The following is a 16377-nucleotide window of genomic DNA, read 5'->3' as shown; positions in this document are numbered from 1 at the left end:
GTGGCACTCTTATAGGAAGCCACAGATTTCCTCCTTTATCTAGGTTTCCCTTCATGGTGGTCTGGCCACCAATCAGTGGAGGTCTGTTACTGGTGCTTGCCCAGCATGCCCTAGATGTACAGGAGTTTCGGAGTCAGTTTGCCATTGTTTATGGGAATGCAGGGAAGCTTATAAGGTTTGGTCTGCAATTGCACACCTCTTTGGTAGGATTAAGAGGGATGCTATCATTTCTTTTGGTTCTATCATTTGGTTGACACAGTCTGGGCTCAGCTAAGGTTCGAGGGGACTGAAAGGAGCTTGGCCATTTTGGTTAGGCAAGGAGTTGCTCAGCAGTGTTGCCTTCAGGATTTGCCACTTTCACACTTTGTGGTTAGACAGTTCTTGGGAGATTATTCCTAGCATCTCAGCCTGGAATATCTGGAAGGCTAGATGCACTGAGGCCATTGAGGGTATTCCCGTTCTTGTTTCTCAGTGCCTTTGCAGGATTTGGAGTGATATTATTCACACCATTATGGCACGTGGGCCAGAATCCAGGGATCTTCGAGGGCTGCGGAGAGGAAGCGCGCCTAGTTTATGAGAGAATGGGACACCGGTATCTTTTTCACATGCTCTCATTCGGGACTCTATTGGCAGCACAGGGTTCCTGATTGGTTGAGATCTCCACCTTGCTTGGTGTGATATCTCCATTTTGTAAAATTTTTCATACTTAATAGAAGTCTCGCAAAAAAAAAAGCATTTCATAAACGTTTCTTTCAAATCCCAGACGTTTCAGAAACAGTATATATACAAAGGGGAGTCCAAGCCCCAAAATTAAAATATATGTTTATAATATGTAAAAAAATATGTTGCCTTCCCTGCAAAACAATATTAAATATGAATCAGTTACACATTAAAACATGTTTACAAGTTAAAACTAAAGAAGCTGGGTGACCCAGTTACAATGGCCCCCAACCGACCAATTGGCATAAATAAACTGGCAACATCAAGAATCAAGATTTGGATTCCATCATCAATAATGGCAACTTCTCAACACCCAAGAAATAATATATAAAGTAGCCTGCAGGCAAGAGTGACATAGTCGACTAAGCACTCAAAGTGATCACAAAAAGTCTGAATCCTGAGCTGATACAAAAAAGGAAAACTGAAGTCTGAAATACACAAAGTAAAGTATGTTGATAGATGCATGACAAACTAGAGGAGCTTGATAGCCCCAAAGACTAGAGTCCTCAATCTGGAGTCTGGGCACTCAATCCTCAACATCCTCGATGTCCTCATCAGTATCCTCCTCAGTTGGCTCAACTTCACTCTCAGAAGAGGGCGATGCTGCCTCAACTGCCACACTCGTCTCAGCCACACTACACTAGTACTAGGACTTGTTGATAATGCTTGTGTTGATGTTCATGTGGCATGAGTAGGTGCCATCAACTCCTCATACATGGCATACATGTCGCACTCCTCTTGAGGATTCTTTGGGACATCTTTCACCTTCTCAATGTCGATTTTATCGACATTGACCTGGCGACGCTCTATCGGATTGCCCAATTGCTCAATTAGGCGAAGATTGCAACGGCAATACACCAACCGCTCCAACGAGCAGTAGACAACTTTTTCCTCTTCTTTGTATGGAAGAGGGCCTATGTGCTCCAGTTCCTCTCACAAGGACCCGAACTGCAATCTTGTGAGAGGACTCGAATGAAATGGCGAGGTGTTTCTGCCATTAAAAGACAGAAACTTTGTAAGTATAATCATCATTGATCAATGTTACGACCCTGTGTTTTTCTCTGGACAACAAGCAGGTGGGCATGGGCACGGGATGGACAGTGTGAACGGCATCAGTTTGGATATGAAAAGGAAACCCATATGTGGCCAGCCCAAGTGTGAAAGGGGACAAAAGGGATTTTGAGTTTATAAGGTTTTTAAACCTTTGATGATTTAAAATATTTTTTTAAAAATTTGGAAGCATGCGTTTTGCTATTTTACTTTTGGCATTTTTGGGAAAAAAAAAAAAAGCGATCACCTCTTTAAATAGGTGAAGGGTGGCACATGGAATAGGTGTGTGACAGCGGGTGCATACCCTTGAGAGGTCGCCGTGTGGATCATCATCGTGTGGCGCATGGAGCAACGGGCGCAAGGTGGGAGACTCTCTACAGCCATTCAGGCATCCAGAAGGACTGCAGGTGGCCATAGAGGCGCAAGGGCTGAACAGCACGCCTGACTCTATCTCTCTCTTGGAAGAAGGTGAGCCGAAGGAGGCACCGAGGGACTAACAGCCAAGGGGTTTCTCCCTCTCTCTTCGCAAGCAGGTTTTGTTTACGAGATTAGGATGCAGAGGATCAAGCTACATATGCACAGGATGATGTTCTTGGAAGAGATGTGTGTTGCTCTTCGACTTGGACCTATGTGTATTCAGGGATTGCTTGACACATCCTCTATCTTTGTCTCTCTGGGTTTTTGGCACCGTGTTTGGATAGTGCATATGTGGATTTTTCTCATGGAAACATGACATTGGTCTTTCGAGAAGAAACAAGACTTTGGTATCGAGGAAACATGCCTATGGTTTATGGATACAGGTCTATGGTTTATCAGATACAGGTCTTTGGTTTCATGTGGAAAGCATGTCTTTGGATTCATGTGAACAGGTTCTAGTTTTCAGGAGGTTACATGCAAGCTGTGACTATAGGAAGGACATGTGGTTTAGTACAGCCCTATTGTTGTTTGGGAAAGGGTTGTGGGATCCTTGATAGCGATGGAGAAGACCTTTTCAAGCAGGGACGTGTCGTACAGGTGTGCCTTCTCTATGGAATACTACTTGTTGCTCTCTTCTGAGCTCTTTAGTACGCAAGGTCTCATGGGAGGGTCCCTCCCACTCACATCCAATGCAGTTGATCACCCTCATGGCCTTTTTCCATCGTGGGGTGCGCACAATTTGAAAAGACAAAGCGCATTGGATGAAAAGCCTAGTCAGCTCCCTAGTTGCATCATTAATTGCCTGCTTTTGCATGCTTGCTTAAATACTTGCTCTCTTTAGAGAGGCTCTAGGTTCTGCAGACAAAGGGCTTTGTGTTGTTGTGGGAGTGGAACTACCAGCACCCTCACTCTGTGCATCTTTCTCTGAACCCAACCGTGTTCTCTTTGATGCATCACATGTATCCTCACTAGCCTCAATATTCTCAGGCAAAGGCCCACAATTGCGTCCTACCAATTGTTGTCTTTTCCATTCTTGTAGCTCGGCTTTGAAGTTTGCAAGCACCAATTTGCATGCACGAATGCCTTCCCGGGTTAAACCTATGAAATAGGCCTTAACACGGATTATGGACCCTCTTGAGCAAACCCGCAAAATTACATTTCCACTTTTGTGTGCCTGAACCATACAGGAGTGACATGGGCCCACATGGCATCCCTAGTGCGAGGCATCTTGAGAAAGGCAAGGCAAGATTGGCACCCCAGCACCCTGGCATGAAAACCCCTAAATTTCAAAATCTCTCTTTTTTTTTTTGCAAAATCGAAGAAAAGTCACAAATCAATACAACCAACCTGAGAGATGGCGGGCACGAAAGCCGAGAAGCGCAGGAGGAGTTGGAAGGGGCTGATTGTTGCAACGCAAGATACCTTCAAACATTTTCACAAGCGCAAGTAGACGTTTTTTCGAAAAAAGAGCTCTCTGGATTAAAAAACACCTAAATTGTACTACCAGCGTGACTTGAATGAAACACATTTCATTCGAATGAAACATGTCTATGCTCCCTATCCACCTCTCTAGGCTGGAAAAAATTGGTGATAGTAAGTTGAGAGGAGCGTTGTTGGGGGCGAGGATCTTTGAGTAGTGACTCTGTGTCGGCTAGGTTCCAGTAGGAAGAGTCCAAGGCACCTTTGATCTAGATACAACATGGCTTTGATGCTTTTATCCATTTTGAATTGTCTGGCTACTGATAATATCTGTCATTGTCCGTATGTTTCCATCATTCTCTATAGTTTTTTCTTGTTTAAGATTCTTTGCTTTGGTTTCTTGTGTATGCACAATGTGTAAACCAAGGGCTCCTTTGAGAAACATTACGAATAGTTGTACCTATTGTGGTTCCACATCTTTGCATGTTGATCGTTGGAGCTTTCCCTTTGTATCTCTTTTTTGTCATTATATATGCCAATTGAGTTATCACATGACCCTCCTCCATGGAATTGCACATCACTATTAGGAAATTTGCACTTGAGTATTTCTCTAGATGTAGATTTTCCTCTTATTATTAGTCCTTCAGATGGTGCTAACTGACTGACTTCAAAAATGGTGCACTATGAAAAAGCAAGTTCAATCTTATGGTAAAATCTAATTTTCTTATATTTCTTTTTTCAATGTATTTTATTATCTTATGAAGAACACAGAGGAGGACTTTAATGTATAAATGAACAAGATGTAGCTCTCCTCACTGAAGACAGCTCCAAGATTTGTGATAAGAAAACCAAAATTTTTGAGATATCAATCACTTTGGATGTAGGTAATGAAGACGTGGACCTAAGCCTTTGGGAGCCAATAGAAAAATTTGTAAGAATGGAATGCATAAAAGCTCTTTTTGTATAGAAAGTGTTGGGACATCGCATCACGTGCACTTTTCAAATGATTGCTAAACTTATGTCCACATCCTTGATAGCAGTTGAAAACTTGCTAAAAGCCTATATGGCTTGGGAATTATGTAATGAATTGGCCACTTGGCTATGTGTTGGGACTTAAAACAAGTTAGAATCCATACTTGCAAAGGAACAATGGGATATTGATGAAAGATTTGCAATCCTCAATTAATGTTTTTCACAGATAATGTCAATGCTAAGGAGACTACTAAATGTAGGTAAATATATGCATTATATGATCAAAATAGTCTTTTAAAAAAGTGTGCTGAATGATCAAAATAGTCTTTTAAAAAAGTGTGCTGAATGATCTTGTTTCAAGAGCGAAATTAGCTAAGGGTATGGAACATAATCATTATGGAGAACTGAATACTGTTGAGGATGCTCCATGTAGAAAGTGCTCCTAGTCACTCAAATGGGTGGATTGAGGGAGATGGGGTGCTCCTAATCACTCAAATTGTATCAAAATTCTATTCACTACAACTATTACAGTATCCATCGATTGAATGATCATTGAAGCGGTCATTCTATAAATGCTAGGTATTATATTAGGTTTAATTCAACCAAAGGTAATACTTAGATGCGTACCTTATCTCTCTCAATCCGTTTGTGCACCACGCGAACCCACTTCTTTTAGTTTTTCTGCCCTCTCTCTTACTTCTTAAATAAGTAAGATTTTATAAAATTAAAGAGGAATCAAATGATGATGAGCAATAATGAAAGCCCAAATTTATATAAAGATGTTTAGCAACACACTTTCTCAAGCAAATATCCTTAATTACAAACAATAAATACCAAGGTATTTTTTCGAAAGTAGAATGTTTGCATGTGACAAGTCTATGTACATATGAAAAGAGAGAATCTTGGAAGCTAATTTACAAGGTTTAGAAAAAGAAAGTATCAATAGTGTCCTAGCAAGGAGACATTTGAAGGACTCAAAGTTTTGTCACATACAAAACTTAGTAATAATATAATCTTTGATATTATCGTTTTGCTTTATTTGAAGGAGTATGGGATTATCACTTGAGCTTGGAAGTTCATCTTCTTGAACATCTTGAATATCAATATTACGAGGAAGTTTCATTACATTCTACATTGCATGCTCTTAGTGTTTTTTCAACAATTATCCAAGATACGGGTGGATCGTGATTTCCACCACAAAGCATCTTGAGTCAAGGTTTTTTTTTAACTTGTTATTGATGTAGGTGTTTATGTACTTGTACGCCCCTCCAACAAATTAATTGGTGTTAAGCACATCCTAAGGTCATCTTGAACGTATAAATGCATACATTATTTTGCCTCCATTAATCTATGTAAAAAACCTAAATTAAGGTGTAGGCAATTCTTTCATAGAATCTCTCACCCATCCCTATGCAAGTAAGCATTCTAGCTTGTTTTAAGCTTCGACACATAATAAAGCTCTTAGTCAATTTACATATATCCCAAGCCAACTGTTATCAAGGTGTGCACATAAGGTTAACATATTTTTTCAATTTTTTTTTTTTTTTTGCAAAAAGGAGACTTCTATTAAGTATGAATAGACTATACAAAATCACGGCTAGAAGTCGGAATAGAAAATCCTCATCTGAGAATACAGGGTGATCTCAACCAATCTGGGGTACAAAAGGGTCGATGAGAAAAAGATTCCTTGATCCCAGTTCCTTATGAAAACAATGTGCTTTGCTTGCACAAATATAGATGGTCCCTGTTTACGAGCACATGTGGCCATAACAGTGTGCTTTGCTTGCAAATATAGATGGTCCCTGTTTACGAGTGCATGTGGCCATAAGAGAGTGAATAATATCTCCCCATAGAATCTAAATGCTCTAAGTGTTATATATCAATAGCCTTTGTGTATCTAGCCCTCCATATTGTTGTTAGTCTAGGATTAGCTATAGCTCAAGCAAGGCTAAGGGGGATCGAAGGTGTCCATTGCTACAAACGAGTAAGAGAGAGAGAGAGAAAGAAAGAAAGAAAGATTTTATTTATGTCTTCCAAAAGACCGAACTCGGCCTATGAGACAAATCATTGTACTTGTGTGGGGTATCCTCTGTCATCCCAACAAAATGAAAAAGTACTGAACTAAAAAGCTGAATCTGGGTGTGCAATAAGTACAATGAGTGGGGGAGGGGATGGATCTCTACTACTAGGAGAATGCAAAGCTATATGCATGGAGTATACAATCATGATATGCAACCTAGCTAGCTCCATCTTGTACCATACCGGGGGTATAAAATGGTATACATCAATGAAGGGGGTGTCCACAGCTCCCTGAAGAACATGCCTGGGTCTGCTCTGAAGCGAGCCAGTCGCTTGGCACCCTCTCTGTGAAACTGAGCTCTGATCTCTGTCATCTCTCTCTGGTATAGGCGTGGTGTCCGAAAGCCAGGTGTCCTCTGTCTCTTGTGGGCTCTGAGTGTCTCTACTCTCTGGAGAGTAATTCCCTGCTGTGTAGGGGCTGGGAGGGGTGGATCTCTGAAAAAATGTAGTAATCTGTGTCTGTCGTCCCCCCTCTGGAGCTATCTGAGCCTGTAATGATCTCTCTCTGTGACGCTGTATGTCTAGAATGAATCTCCCCAGTATGCGCAGGTCTGTTGCCTCAAAGAGCTGGCGTAGGGAATGTGGCTCTCTGAATAAAATGGGATATCTCTCTCTGATGGCTGTATATGCTCTGCATCTGCATACATAATGCTCCTCACTCTCCACCTCCTCTCTGCATAATCTGCATACCCTCTCCTCTCGGGGGATCCGTGCTGCTCTGCCAGTCTCGATCTCCAATCGATGTGATGAGACTCTAAGCTGACCAATAGCTACTCGGGAGCCGTGTGGTAAAAAGCCCTCCATGTATCTAGGCCTCTCTATAAATCCATCATCAGTGATACTCATGAAGTGATCTCTGTAGTACAGCATCTTCGGTGGAAGAGGTTGTGTAGGCAATATCCATGTCTCTCGTGTATAGAGCTGCCATAGGTCCTGTCTCAATACTCTGTTCCTCTCACTATGAGAGAGAGAGAGAGAGAGAGAGAGAGAGAGAGAGAGAGAGAGAGAGAGAAACAAAAGCTCATAGTGAGAGCACGACTCAAGAAAAGATCGATTGATGTAATAGTTATCTACATGACATCATTGCTTATGTCAATGTAAGTATAAAGTATAAAGAAATTTAGTGAACCACTCTAAGAGTAGGTTCACACGAGAGCTCCGGAACCCCAACAATTGCACACCAATGGTGCCAACACCCAGACCTTTAGTCAACAAGGCATGATACAAGGAGCTCCACCATAGCTGCCAACTCCAAGGACTTCCTCACAGCTACCCCTTGCACAAAGTAAGGATAAGACATTGATACAATGGAGCCTTTTATAACGAGGCATTATGAAACACATAACGAAAAACTCGCATCAAGTTTATTGTTTTCAGATTTTGGGGGAACTACCTGAGCAGAGAACCCTTGACCCATAAAAATGATTAGAAATCCCAATCATAGTCTTGGTTGCTATCTCCTACTTCATTGGTTCTTCTTGTTCATTTTCTTGACCTACCAGGTGTGCATCTTCTCATGTTCTTGTTACATCTTTTTCAAGCATTGAGCTTCCTTGTGCCCAAGGATTTTGCTATAATGACACCTAATATTGTTGCCCTTTTTGTCCTTCCATTTACTTAGCATGACTTTGTTAAGATCAATGTTGTTGTCACACAACTCCTTGAGACTTCTGTCTTCTTCAATGAGCATTGCTACTGTCTTCATAAGATGTGTCTTTGGCTAACCGGAGAATAGTCGGGATTTGGGAGAATCATGATACCTTTTATATGATCTTGAGGAGCACAACAATTTGGTCGTCATCTTCAACAACTCCAAGACTGGGAGGTTGTTGAGTGATAAACCCAATACTACCTAAGTGTTCACTAAGGTCATCACTTTCATTCATCTTTAAATCAAAGGATTTTTTCTTCCAAAATACTTTTGAATTCACAATTTTGTTTCCAAATAAGCTTTTCATTTTTTCACATACCTCCTTTACAAAGTTTTTGAGATCAAGATGATGTACGAAGCTGTCAGCAAGACTGAGCCCAATTAAAGCGGTTGCTCGATCATTTCGATCTTCGCAAAAATGAACCTTCTCTATAACTTCGTTGGCTCCGGGCTTCTTGTCAGCTCCTTTCCAACCCATAAACTGGTTTCAAAGGGGTTGGAAAAAAAGGCATAAAAACCATTACATCCACGGTCCCTCCCTCAATTGCATTTTTGTTTGCCATGTCGGGAAACTGGTTCTGTTAAATCTGGTCATGTTGTAGGTGGTCCTGCTTGATTCCATGAATGACGAAGTAGGTAGGCCCATTGATTATGCAGAAGTTTTGCTGATTTACTGGAGCTTGTTGCCTCCTCTAATTTCTTTAGTTTTGAGGAGGGGATCCCTGATTACTATACACTTACACCATAGGCCTCTAGAGTAGAGGAGTTGGAATGCTAGCAATGACAGGTGCATTCGGACAATCATTCATCAAGTGACCTGGCTGTTGGCATGTAAAACATTGGTGCTCCTCCTTGAGTTAAAATGGTAATCATCCTAGGGCAAGAATCTTGACCCTTGGGTCCACTAGCTTCAGTAGTCCAGAATTAGATGGAGCTCTCTTTGGGGAAGGGGGCATGAAGGATTTCTGTTGGGTTGTCTCCTAAGGAAAATCTTGCACAAAATCTTCAATGGCTTCACATTTTTCACCAGTCTATCTAGATGAGGATCCAGCCTTTGGACAAATCATTCCAGTTAGTGAACAATTGACTAGATGCACTGATGCTTATGGAATTTTTAGTGCCTAGCCTGAGAATTGCAGTTAGTGAACAACTGACTGAGTTTTTAGTGACCAGCTTGAGAATTGTAGTCAGTGATGAGGGCAACTGATTGAGAATGCAATGGATGAAAGATTGATAGATCTTGAATAACTGGACGAGACTAGATTGGTAGTGCCTCACATGGGTTTATGGTATAGAAACTGCATTGAAAAAAATGGTTTGACCAAAATGTCAAGAAAAAGGAACTTACAATAATCTCTTGCATGTCACATTTCATCAATCTCCATGTGGCTGTATAGAATAATCACCTGCATGTCACATTTCATCAATCTCCATGTGGCTATATAGAATAATCTCCTGCATGTCACATTTCATCAATCTCCATGTGGTTGTATATAGAATAATCTTCTATATATCACATTTTGTCCATCTCCATCCTGGCTGGATAGAATAAAAAACATGATCTCCCTCCTCATCTTGATGTAGAGCAAGACTATCACTTGTAATGGCACTCATGTTCTAGGGGATGTTAATCGTGAAATGAGCCAATAATTCGCTCATAAGGTATCACTGCATCAATTTGATGAATCTGTGTAAGACTTCCTTTGAGGTGCTAGGTGGATGCAAGTCTCCGATCTATAGGAAGGCTTTTAAAAGTCTTCCAAGCAATAATTGTGGATGCACCTCTCTCCCACCCTGGCCACTGCATATATCCACACGCACCCAAAGGTTGCCCAACCTCATCTCTAATAAGGTCATTCCACACAATGGATTGTTTATTAGCCTCAACCTCTAATCTAGGAAGCCTCTGTCTCAAAAAAAGGTCTCAAGTTGCTCCAGGCTCTAATAATGGCAACTGTAAGTGGAGAGGAAGGTGCCCTACACTTTGCCTAAGTAAAGATGAAACGTAAACTAAGCATCCAATCTACACCACCACAAGGCATCCAACCACAGATGTGAAACATAAAGAAATTTTTCCAAGGCTCAGTGCCTAGAAGGAAGCTTGTGACTACTAACTTGCAAAGAAATGCTCTACACTATATACCCAAATCTATAATATTCAGACCCCCTTCATGTCTAGGGTGTATAATAGTCTCCTAAGCAACTCTGACCCGAATGTCAAGTGTGCCATTCAAACCTTACCAAAGAAAGTTGTAGACCAATCTCTACAGTTGGCCAATGTATCCACAAGAGAAGCACCAACATGAGGTAATGAATGAAGCTGAGGCAAGCAATACTTGGTTAACCACCAAGGCTCTAGAGGCTAGATCCAATCTCCTAGAAGTCTAATGAAGAATTTTCTTTCTGGTGCAAATTACTGTGTAGACACTATATATCAACCCCAACTTGACACCCCAAATGTTTGGTAGTATGGCCTCTATCAATTCAAAGGTTTTTGGTAGTACAGCCTCTATCAACTCGAGCTTTGCACCTCAGTTGACTCTTTGCGAGTCACTTATCCAAAAACCAACATACTTATGCCAATTAATCAAACCAACATACTTATCAACAGTACGTAAGTTTCTTTTCCCCGTCAATCCAGTTATCACCTAAAACCATGGTTATAGATTAGAATTCTTGAAGGTTTTTGATAGGTATACCCCTACTTCTCCCTCTACCAATAAAGGATTTAAATTTACCCTTGTTGTAACTATTATTAGAGGAGGTAGACAGGGTGACAAAAGAGATAAAAGAGTTAGGAGTTCCAAGAGGCAGAGATAGCCTTTTCATAGGAGGTGGGGATATATGACTCATCCTCAATACAAGGGTTAAGGAGGCCAGAGATGATTTTTACACCTTTGAAACTACCATAACTGGTGAGAATAGTGCATGGTTCATCACTCCTTAGTTCTTTTAAGATGTCTAGCATAATATCCCTAAAACACACAAAGGATACCTGTGCTAATACCAAGTTCCTAGCTTGTCCCCCCATCTAAGAGCATAGTAAGGATAAGTGAAAAACAATCGGTTTGCCAGGAAACAAACTTTCTAGATGATTAAGGACAAACCAAATAGCATGGTCAAACCAGATAATGCTAGATTCACAAGGCGCCTTTGGATCCAAAAATTTGCAAGCACATTTGAGATAGGGTCTGTAGATGTTCCAGACGCTCTCGAAGTAGTAATTAGGCCATAGATCCCTTTGTACGTCCGTAGATGCCCACAGGTAATGAGAATTTAGCAGGATCAAGAAAAGACAGAGAAGAGAGCCTTAAGTAGCTCTCCTCTATCTAGATATTGGACCCCTTTCAGGGCATTCATCTTGCATTCCTCTAAGGTTGAGGCCAGGAGACTAGCCAGAAAAATCCAAGTTTCAACCTATATGGGGGCTAGGAAGCTCTTGTTGATAAGAGTCCATAGCCGATGGTTGATGCTTTTGCAGACTTCTACCTGTCTAAGAGGGAGAAAAGGGTAAACCCTAGAGACTTTGGGGACCATCTCCAACATGCAAGATTCTCAAACCGCTTCCAGGGCAGTTGAATCCCTATTGAAAATGCTACCGGTTGTGGGGATAATCGGTGTAGAGGGAGAGGACATGAATGCCAAGTTGAGACCACAAAGCTTCTTTAGAAAATTGGATAAAACAGTGCCATTTGATGCAAAGGTGAGATCCGAGTGATGTGATTTGGTAATTACCGGAATCTGGGTAAGTAAATTGGAAATGGCAGAATTATCAGAATCTGGTTACTTATCGGAATCTAGGTAAGTAAATCAAAAATGGTAGAATTTCCATCTTCTTGTTTTTGTCTATAGTAACCAGTAGCTTAACCCAATCATTAAATGATAGGATTTGAGAACGGAAAGGTTTCTTGGTTGATTGAGGAGAGAATCTTCCTACAGGTTTCTTCATCTTTAAAACAAGCCAGAACATGTTGACATGCCCTTGATGGGAGGTGTTCGCTTGGGATCTCAGCCCCATGAAATAAGGGTAAAATCTGTAATTAACATAGTCAAGGGTCAGGTATGAGAAAGGTAACGAGGTAGTTATGACTTCCTTCAAAGCATAAGGACTGTGAGTCATAACCCCGGCTAGAGGGTAGTACTCCCAACCTTATCACCTGTCAGCAACCAAGTGTCTAAAGACAGTGAGGGAGTAGTTACTGACTGGCACAAAAGGAATCAAGACTAGTATGCCATGTTTGCCCTAAGGCCAACCCTGTGTATAGGTGTGTGTTGCTAGTTTAAAACATATACAATATCCACAAATGAATAGACAAAACTATTCATAAAGCCATACCATCTTGATTTAAAGAAATGTTATACATGAAACAAGTTCATGTACATTTTACAGTCAATGATGACAAGTTGCATCTAGTGGAAATAAAATTAAACTAGCAAGGGAAGCTTGTTTGAAATTAACCGCAAGAGAAGAGAAGGTAGGTCCTGTTACCTGCATCCATACAAACAAACAAAATAATTTGTACGCCTGAATGCGTATTACAAGTGTCAGTGGAACTATCCACATGTTATAGATGTCACCCTATCTCCGCAAGTTAAAAACAAAAAAGCCTAACCAAGCTAAATTATGTAAGTCCAAGTAGCACTTAACACCGCATGTACTGATACATCCAATTGTTGGTTTTTAAGACACAAAGGGGGAACTCTAATAGCACAAAGGGAATTGTGTCTCTTCATTATGAGAAAATGCTTTATATACAATTGGTCTTTATTCACACTTGGGCGCCCAAAAAGCTACTTACGAGGCCTTGGGTGGCCAATACCTCATAATGTACAACTTTTATAGTGCTGTTTCGTGACACTTATTAATGTTCTCAATTGAGGATCATGTTTGTTAATCCAAAATGGCATTAACAATCACACCCTTCAAGAAATGCAAAGGTATGTTTTGGTCGCACGCATGTAGTCATACAATAATGTCCATGGCATACCTCATCATGGAACAAAAAAAAAAACAAAACAAAACAAAACAAAACTATATCACTGGAGTGATACAAAATTGTGTTGTGCAACTCATAACCATCTATAGTGTATCTTTAGTATGAGCAGATGTAGTCTAAACAGAGTGATGATCATGGCCAGAATGAACCCATGTTCATAACCATGTGTATTCATAGTTAAAAGCAACACTCTTTCATTTTTCTCAAATACTTACCATGCAGAACAATTAAAACAAAGCTTTGATCGAGAAATATTAGAGCTAACACACATAATGATACCCATGAATATAGTTCCATAGATTAGTTTAATTACTTGTAAAATCCCAGCTTATTCAAGTATGAAAAAAAATGTTTTTTTAAGTACTTGCGTACCTGGGCAGAAGAACCCCTTGCGGAGGCAAGGGTGAGAGACATCGTATAATGCTCAATAAGAAGGCAGACATGCTAAGTGAGTAAAAGAACCCACCTCCATTCTAATATATGGGTCATGACTGAGGCAGAGTGGAGGATTCTTCCATAGCATCAGGTGCTGCAAGAACGTTACTGCCCACCACCCTCCCTTGTTAGATTATGATGAACAATCATGTACAGAGGCACAGCAACCCACAGGCAGCAGGTGCCACAAAAACTTAACTGCCCACCACTATCCCTTGTAGGGTTATGATGAACATTCATGTACAAAGGTGCGACAGAGTCGATAGCCCATAGGTCCAATGTGAAAGAGTTGCAGGAGTAAAAAGCCCTAATAAAGTAGGCTATCATAAAATTTGTGCCATTACATGTGCCATATGAGCACAAATGGGGTAAGTGTGTGTGTGTGTGTGTGTGTGTGTGTGTGTGTGTGTGTGTGTGTGTGTGTGAGAGAGAGAGAGAGAGAGAGAGAGAGAGCTTAGATGACCGACAAGCAAATATATGGAACGATGGCAATTGTGTGTAATGTTTCTCAAAAAAAATTAACAAAGAATGCATATAAAAAAGACGTCATTATATAGTTAATGTGGGGAAAAAACCATTTTGGTAGGGTTTGAGAAAAGACAGGTTTGCTTTCTCGTGGAGTCTGCTCAGCTTTTGAAAATTTTGCCTCATCTTAAGAGAAGAAGGAAAAATGCATCCTCTAATTTTTCAAAAAAATAGTAGTAATTGGATGAAATTATTTAGAAGATGCTTGTTTAAATTTACTTTTTCGAAACTCTTCAACACATAGTGAGAGATTCATGTCAGGTTCACTCAAAAATGTTTCCCAGACACTACATTTTGTTTTCCTATTTGGGATATACATGGTATTGTTGGACTATAGCTAGCACATAAATAACAAGGTCCACTACTATAGGACTTATTAACCCTAATTAAGTTGACACAAAAAAGTACACATGATTTTCAAAAAAAAAAAATCCTTACACAAACCGACTGTAACACAATCTTGATTTGTCTTCTAGCAAGAAAGGTCCCATTTCATGATGTCTTCCCATAGTGAACTACTCAATGCACCATAAAATGGCAAGCACACTTTTATAACTTTGCCTTTGAAGTTTGGCTTGCCACCATGGCCTTTGTTTTTGTAGCCAAGCTAAAATGGCTAGGCCATGGAGAGCCTCACCTTTATGCACCCCACGTACCAAGCTTGTGAAGAACCTTTAAATTATTATTATTCTTCTTATTAAGTAGTCTCCTATGTTAATTTCTTGTAGATGAACTCTATCTACTTTTGAGAGCTTAATTTGTGACAATTATGTTGTTCACAAGAATGGGAGGTTGGCAATTATAAATTCAAAATCGGTACCACCTAGGTCTACATGGAAGTGTGTTTCTCTCATCAACATATCATAGCTATATCATCATTTCTAAATTTAGTACAATATTTTCATCTTACGGTTCATATATCAAAAATTACAATTAAGCATGCCTTTGTATATGTAACACTATACTTATAATTGAGCCATAAAATTACTTTAAGTTACAAAAATGGTAATTCATAAAAAATTAATATTTTTTACACAAATCTCATACATCCTTAGTTTAAGAAAAATCTCTTTATGCATTTTTTATTTTGTTAAAAAATGTCAACATAATTTATTGAGTGCAGTTCATGAACAATCCAATCATTTTACTATAATATTTGGAATTTGAGTGACTAAAAAGTAACTTTATCTAGGATACTTACTTATGTGGAGTACAATCATGTATTACATGTAATTTTCTACAAGGTTTTCCATTGAAGCTTTTTAGCTTAAGAAAGGAAGGTTTTTTATATATAAAAAATAACCAACATCTTTAGTTTAAGAAAGAAAGGTTTTATTCAAAGAAGTAATTATTGCTTCAAAGAATTAAGTATTGTATCAAAGTAGCAATGCTTCGTGAGATCTAGGTCCATAATATAGAATTGAAACATTTTGCCTCTATTTAAGAAGAAATGACATACATTGTATTGGTATTTTAGTAGATGCATAAGTTTTCCCCCTCCCCTCACTTAGACATGTTTGCTTGTAAAAAAAAGAAAACTCACAAAACCAAGGGCAAACTATTTCTTATTGCTTTACATTCTACTTCAAAAATTGCATGAATTGTTGTGCATACAACCTCAAAAAATAGCTACTCAACAATTGAGCATATGTAGACTATTCCTTCTTCCCAACAAACTCAAAAAATAGCTACTCAACAAATTAAGCATATGATGTAGATTATTCCTCCTCCTTTTTGGGTGCGTTGATCTAATTTTCAGGCAAGTGCTCAATATTAGCAATGTCGTCTGTTGCAACAAAGGGGCTTCAACCCCCTAGGTCATATGCGTTTGTGCAATAGAGATTACTTAAGAGTTCTAAATAATGCAATTTAGGATCATTATAAATATGTAGAACCTAGGTCATATCCTTACTCCAAGTTCTAAATAATGCAATATAGTATCACTTATAAATATGTAGAATACACATAGATATGGACATACACTCTTATAAGAGAAACATTGTAGGAATATGAGAATTATGCTCCATTGTAGATAGTGTGACTCTTGAGCACATGGTTTTAGTTTCAACTCAACTCTCTTACCACAAATTTGTGATATCGAACTCCATTTTG

The 16377-nt window shown here is 39.6% G+C and overlaps 1 protein-coding gene across 4 annotated transcripts in view; it reads left to right on the top strand.

Annotated features, from left to right (window-relative positions):
- LOC147632694 (AP-1 complex subunit gamma-1-like) overlaps positions 1-4803 on the top strand; it is a 143939-nt gene extending 139136 nt beyond the window's left edge. For 3 of the 4 annotated variants that reach the window (XM_086807513.1, XM_086807517.1, XM_086807516.1), the window contains one exon: positions 4491-4803. The gene's annotated coding sequence lies outside the window, so the exon portion shown is untranslated. Of the gene's footprint in view, positions 1-2029; positions 3396-4490 lie in introns of those variants that run through there. The other variant, XM_086807514.1, reaches the window with a different exon arrangement.
- The last annotated feature ends 11574 nt before the right edge of the window (positions 4804-16377 follow it).

Source organism: Cibotium barometz, chromosome 13 (assembly GCF_041138505.1).
Source record: "Cibotium barometz isolate CiBa-2024 chromosome 13, ASM4113850v1, whole genome shotgun sequence".
NCBI lineage: Eukaryota > Viridiplantae > Streptophyta > Polypodiopsida > Cyatheales > Cibotiaceae > Cibotium > Cibotium barometz.
Note: the sequence above shows the minus strand (reverse complement) of the source record. Positions and strands in the feature narration are given on the sequence as shown.